Here is a 6,952-nt window from a genome sequence, read left to right on the forward strand (position 1 = left end):
ATATGCAATAGAATGAACACCAAATACACAAGGTAAAAAAGTTGGGTCAGTACTGATAATAATTTTTCATTTGATTATAAACATGAATGTGATCTAAGAAACACTAAAATGATATTTCAGTTAAAAGTTTCACCCTTGATATTATGATACAAGGTACATTAACGGATCTTTCTTTACATTTTTTTTTGTCTTATTTTGTTTAAACCAATAAATGTTTTAATGTTAGAAGACTATAGTTATCGTGAATGATTAGTATGTCGAAAGATTTGATTTTCGAATTGATATCTTTTAATTTTTTCTTTTATTATTTTGTATTCGTTACATATTTTATATGGTTTTCAAACAAAATCTAAAAATAATAAGTAATCAAATAAATGAGTGAATCTATTAAAAATAAAAACAGTAAAAATGAGTATAAAAGTAAAACGGTTTCAAATAAAATGTAATAAAGTTGAAACTATATTTTCCAGGAAGTAACCAAAATAAGTGGCACTACGGGTGATTTTAAAACGTCGGCTTAATTTTTGAAGATTTCTTTTGATTAATTATAAGAAAATGAAAAATATATTTAATTTTTTTTATAAGTATCGAATTTTGTATCATTTATAGTATTAATGTTATAGAGTGTGGACTCTTAATTTTATAAGATAAAATAAAGATATTGTTTTAACCTAAAACAACAATATATTTTTATGTTTAACCCGAAACGAGAACCTGTGTTTTGTAACATAAAACATTGTATTTTTAATTTAAAATTACAACATTTTGTCTATAATCTAAAACACTGTAAATTTTTTATTAAACATGCACCATTTTGCAAATTATTTTAAAACATGGACCGTTTTTGTGAACAAAATATGTACATGCACATTTTCTATCAATTATTGTTTTCGTAATTTATTTTAAGGACCAAACCTCACGTTTATAAATTAGTTATTAGGAAGGGGCATTTATTTAATTTTTTAAACATATTCACAATCCCTGTAAATATAATTATGCATAGGGACCTATTCTGTAAAATTAGAGATTGTTCTTGTAATTTATTTTTAATATACGGACCAAACATATAAAATTTGCAAACAAGCCAAAATATACAACAGGTAAACGGTTAATCGGTATAAGTTTGCAATTTACCTTAGTTGAGAGTAAATATTTGGGTTTAGGTTCTATGGACAACAAAAAATCCTAAAAATTATTAAAATGCATAAAAAAAACTATTTAGAGATTACAAAACTTTTTTTTGAATTTTTTTATCAAAAAATCGCAACTTTTATATCAAAATCGCTGAATTTTTTTTTTTTACAAAAAAAAAAAAGAGATTTTTTTATTTTTTTTAGCAAAATTGTAAAAAATGCTACGATTTTTTGATAAAAAAATTCAAAAAAACGTTTTGTGATGTCTTTGTATTTTTTATGTATTTTTATGATTTTTAGGGTTTTTTTTTAGGGATTTTTTGTTTTCCAAATAACTCTTCCTTAAATATGTGTAATCTGCCATGTTTATGCTTTTGGAATATGACATCCTTAGTAAAAATTATTTGTCGCCGCCGCATTGCGCGGATATACTGTTAATATATATATATATATATATATATATATATATATATATATATATATATACTAATAAAAGAGTAGTTTTTTTTACATGTGTCACCATATTAGACATCTTAATTAATGTGTTGTCACTTCTCAATCTATTAGTTCTCCATTTTAAATTTATTAGACTTTCTCATTAATGTGATGCTATTTGTTAATGTATGTATTTTCAATTTTAAATTTTAAATTTTATATTATTGTTTTCATTAATTTACAAATAAAAAATGTCTAATATATATATAAAAAATTAATTTTACATATTTATTTGAATCAATGATTATAATTTCACATAACTAATAAAAGTATCAATTAATTAATAATTTATTTAAAATAATTGATTAATAATTTATAGGTTTTACTATAAAATTTTAATTAATTTTATAACCGTGGTTTCCACGGGTTATAAACTAGTATATATATATATATATATATATATATATATATATATATATATATATATATATATACATACATATAGGGCGAACGCAAAATTTCACAGTAGGGGTGTCACGGGAAAGTCAGGGTTGCATGATAACAGAAAAAAATAAAATTTTCGAAAAACTTTCCACTGCGTCCGGAAAAGTTAGGGGTTGCCGGTGCCACTAGTGACCCACCCTAAATCCACCCATATATATATATATATATATATATATATATATATATATATATATATATATATATATATATATATATATATATATATATATATATATATTGAGATTTGAGAGGACTCTTATGCACAGTGAACTTTTGCTTTTCCGAATTTTGCCACAAGTGTTTGTGGGATTTGCAGTTTGGCCCTGCCTCCCCTAACATCAAATCACGTTTTTACTTCCTGATCGGAGCCGGATCATTCCCCACCAACTCTCTCATTCAATATCTTCCCCTTTCCGATTGTTCTAATTTTAACGCAACAAATATTCCACCGCCTTAACATAGGTACACATTTGAAACACCCCTTTTATCTCTCTCCTAATAGCTCCTCTGCAACATCCTCCATTAATCTTCCGCCTCCTTGTCTTTTCTAGCAGCACGTGTTGTCGTGGCTAACAAGCACCCCTAACCTTCATCGGACATCTTCAACGACGGGCGACGACTTCACAGTTTTGAGGTTTCTCAGTTTGATCCCCTTGGATTCCGAGCTTTCTCAATTCAAATATCTCTGTTTCATTTACGAATTCCATTGCTTTTAAGTTTCTGTGATTAACTGATTCAAGTGCGGTTAACATGCGAAGATAGTAGAAATGAATATACGTAACGTATGTTCTTAATCAGTTTTGATTTTTTCTAACTTGAAAACTTCTTTGTTGTAGACAATATGATCAATAACAAGGGAAAATCCAACTCAAAAGATTCTAAGATTCAGACAAAATAGTCACCTACAAAAGCACCCAAATATGAAAATCTCCCTGTCCCAATGAACCTCAAAGCCTTTAGCTTGAACGATCTCAAAACCATCACCAGAACTTTCCGATCGGATAGCCTTTTGGGTGAGGCATACCGTCCTTTCTTATTTTTCGCCTTTTGTGCACTCCCTTAATTGGTTTTTGTTATTTGTTTATTGGAATTTTTTGTCAAGAAAAAATTGAAGCTTGCAGAAGAAAGTAAACAAAAAAGACAGTTGAAAATCAATTTGTTGGATATGGAAGTTGCACTTCCTGATGGAGCAAAAAGAGGGTCTAGGTCAAATGATCAATACCTGCAATTCAAAACACACACATAACACCCAGACCTTGAATGTTCATCATCTACCCACTTTTTTTTTGGTAATATGAGTGTAAGAATACATGTAGTTAATTTACACCTGTCACTGTGCACATATTTTTAACCCAAAACAAAAATGAATAAATGGATTATTTAAGTGATTGCTTCTATTCTTTTGTGTGTGATTTATGCTGACATGATACATTCCTTACTATGATATTTTGATATGCATAGTGACATCGGATAACATTGGCTATTCTCGATGTCATCATAAGTTTCACATACAAATTTTGACCTATTGACATGCAGATAATGAAAAGATCAAATTTTAATTGACAAAGTTGATCTTCAATGCTTGCCTCCTAATAAAAACCCCGTGTCTCAGATCACATGGAGCTAATAAGAAATATCATAGCAAAGTTGCTTTTTTTTTCATGCCCGACTTCTTTATCTTACATTATGCACACACTCATGTCTTTTTGTGTGTGTTTTGCAGATAATTCACAACAATTGGGCTTATCCTGTTGATGGAGATTTCTATTTCTCCGTTGGCGTTCCTTCCAATTACAGGAGGTCATGAGGAACAGAACCTAAAGAGATAGAATTACGTAAGCTGCAACTATTTTCTAATGCACGTAATCTGATGCACTTAAAATTCGAAATATGGAATTTACTCACAAGGATGTGGCGTTGAGAATGTTATCATACCATGGGGGCACGATGATTGCATGTATTTGGTACATATAAATACTCTATAATTCATAATTTTCTTACATATTGTGTGAGGCCTTCATTATCTCATTTTTTAACACTTTGACTATTTATGTTTCTTATTTTTGTAGATTGCAAAAGAGAACTGGACCAATCTTCTATCAGTTGGGCTTTTCATCATAACATATGGTAATTGTTGTTATGATATGTTACGATGATTTAATGATTTTTTCTTGAATCAATGATTTTTTCTTTTTGGTGGCTATGCCCACCAGGTGCTCGATTTAATGCCAAGGTGAGTTGCATTTTATTTTTTTTGGGGTTTTAAACTTACAGGTACACATCAGAATGTGTGTGATTCGCTTTAGTAAAACACGTTTTGTGTTTTATTCCAGCCGCATGAATTTATAATTCGTCCATTCCCCATAAATGTTTCTTTTGTTATATCAATTGTTTTTGGAATTATGATTTTTCCTTGGTATACTTTTATGAATTTGCTAACCAAAATGGTCTTAATTATGATTTTCTTTTTTCTATATCTGTCATTATTTACTTAGTACTGGTCAGTAGATGCTATGAAATTAGTCTTCAAATATAATTTGTGATTTACTTTGTTTGTGTAGGAGTATTTGCCTATTTGGCTTACTATTGTTAATCACTGGGTAACATACATCGTTGTATACTATATAGAAAGAGATGTCGAGCAGGAACAAATCATTGATGCTAAAGGTAAAAACTTTCTTTTAAAACTTAACAAATGATATTTTAACATTGCTATTAACTACTTTAAAATTTTAAAAATAAGAAATAAACTGGTTTTTCCTTTTTTTTTTTTTTAAAATCATTTAAGAAATGTGATAATAAATAATTATATTACTTGAATTAACTGATGTTTTAACAAAAAGAGGTTGTTATATGATGGAAAAACTGAAGAGGTGAGGATGGAATTATCTACAGAGAACTCCCACAAAGTTAGTATATGTTGTAAGTTGGAATCCTGAATGTAAATAGGTAGTTAGTATCCTCTTTTATAAATTCCACAAAAATTGGTTTTTTATGTATCCTTTGAGTTCAATTTTAGGCTTTTTTTTCTCCTTTATTTGTAGGTTTTAAAATGTATCTACTGATAATACTTCAAATATATGGACAATGTTAGAGGATTTCATTTGGATGATGTCTTCTGGATTTGAAATACCCTTTGACCACAAAATTTGCAATAAAGAAAATTGAAGACAATAATACCCTTCTCTTCATTGTTGACATCTGTGCTGACATGAAGAAAATCAAAGATCCAGTCAACAAGACATACGACATCCAGACCAAGAAAATCAACACCTTGCTCATGTATCATTTTGTCATGTTTGTTATCTATAAAATGGATCAAAATGTGATGCTTTTTTCCACTTTTTTATCGTTTGTTTATTAAAACACAAATCTGATGGAACAAAGAAGGCTTAGTTATCACTATAATGAGCATTTCCTTTCTGTAAATACACTAACTTCAAGTCAATGTAAAATTGAATTAAAATTTAAAATAAGGCCCTAAGTTCTATTGATTTGCACGTATTTCCAGAAAAAACAAACTATGCTTAATTTCATGATTAATTGACTCTCAAACACTAGCAAATTGATGAGAGGGCTTTTGTTTGAAGACTATTCCAGTTTTCTGAGAGTCTGTTCTGATGTGCTTTCTTCTTGGTAGTTTAATTGTAGTCCTGTATCTCTTCAAATATTTGTGAAAATTAAGAATCGTTTGAATATTAGCCAAATTCCACAAAAAACAATGCTATTTTGATTTTTTTAGTTCAACCATTAAGAATAATGATTATAATAGCGTAGTGACCAAAATAACGTAATAAGGAGTTATAAAGTTGGGAGATTGGAAACAAATTTTCCCTCGTAGGGGCACATGGAGGACTCAGGTATGGCTAAGTAAAGCCAAAATAATCAGTAGGTTGAAAATTCTGAAGGGTTCCAAATAAGTCACAAATTTTTATTACTTATGTTTTGTTTCGTGTCGGGCACCTGTTGTAGATTTCTTATTTAATAATTATAACCACTACTACAATTTATAATGTATACATTCATACATTGATATTGGTGACATTACTTATGCCTTACGATACAAAAACTAACTGCGATCTCCATTTAACCAAATTTGATTTTTTTCTTTTATTGGCAAATGTTGCAGCATAACAACAAGTTTTAGAGGAAAATTCAGGTTTAACTGAAACCTTTTAACCTAAAATTATTTTTGTAAACTGAAAATTACGGTTCAATCACTTAATTATTTTATGTTGCAGGGAGTTTGGCTACTAATAAGTTGATATACTTGAATAGGATTTCATGTGCTACATGGTAGCACGGACGTAGCTACATACATCCAAGGTGGGTCCTAGGACCTACCTAAATTTTAATATATTCTAGAAATTATACATAAATTTTTTATGACCTACCTTTTAGTATTGGAAAAAATTAAGGACCTACCTAATTTTTAACGTGAGAACCACATGATTTTTAGTTGTAGATTCGCCAATGCACGGTAGTGTAAGGTTCATTTCTTTCTAAATGGGGTTCATTATCTATGCATAATTAGTTAGTTAATATAAAGTATTAAGTATTAAGTTTTGGTTAAAAATACATTAAATTGTTGTTGTACAAGTTTCTTTAAATTCTTGTTGTCAAAATATGTGAAATTTTGCTAAAATCTAACTATGAAAATGTACTGTTTTATAAAACAAATTGATATCAAAATGTAAAAATCCTATAAAATTGCTCTTGACAAAAATCTATCAAGTTTTTTGCTGTAATAATTGTAAAAACTATGCCATAAAGTGGTTAGCCTTGACCATACAAACCATCACTGTTTGACCATACCCTGGCCTAGGAACGACATTTAAAGACTTTTCTCAACAAGGAAAACACATTTTTGATTCATTCTC

The 6,952-nt window shown here is 28.9% G+C and overlaps 1 long non-coding RNA gene across 2 annotated transcripts; it reads left to right on the plus strand.

Annotated features, from left to right (window-relative positions):
- The first annotated feature begins 2,463 nt into the window (after positions 1-2,463).
- On the plus strand, positions 2,464-5,532 carry LOC111887634 (uncharacterized). 2 transcript variants are annotated; one of them, XR_006188680.2, is made up of 7 exons: positions 2,464-2,706; positions 2,909-3,085; positions 3,796-4,036; positions 4,142-4,199; positions 4,634-4,739; positions 4,944-5,021; positions 5,117-5,532. It is a non-coding gene; the product is annotated as an uncharacterized LOC111887634 (long non-coding RNA). The 2 variants fall into 2 exon arrangements; XR_006188681.2 differs by lacking the exon at positions 2,909-3,085.
- The last annotated feature ends 1,420 nt before the right edge of the window (positions 5,533-6,952 follow it).

Source organism: Lactuca sativa, chromosome 2 (genome assembly GCF_002870075.4).
Source record: "Lactuca sativa cultivar Salinas chromosome 2, Lsat_Salinas_v11, whole genome shotgun sequence".
Taxonomy (NCBI): domain Eukaryota; kingdom Viridiplantae; phylum Streptophyta; class Magnoliopsida; order Asterales; family Asteraceae; genus Lactuca; species Lactuca sativa.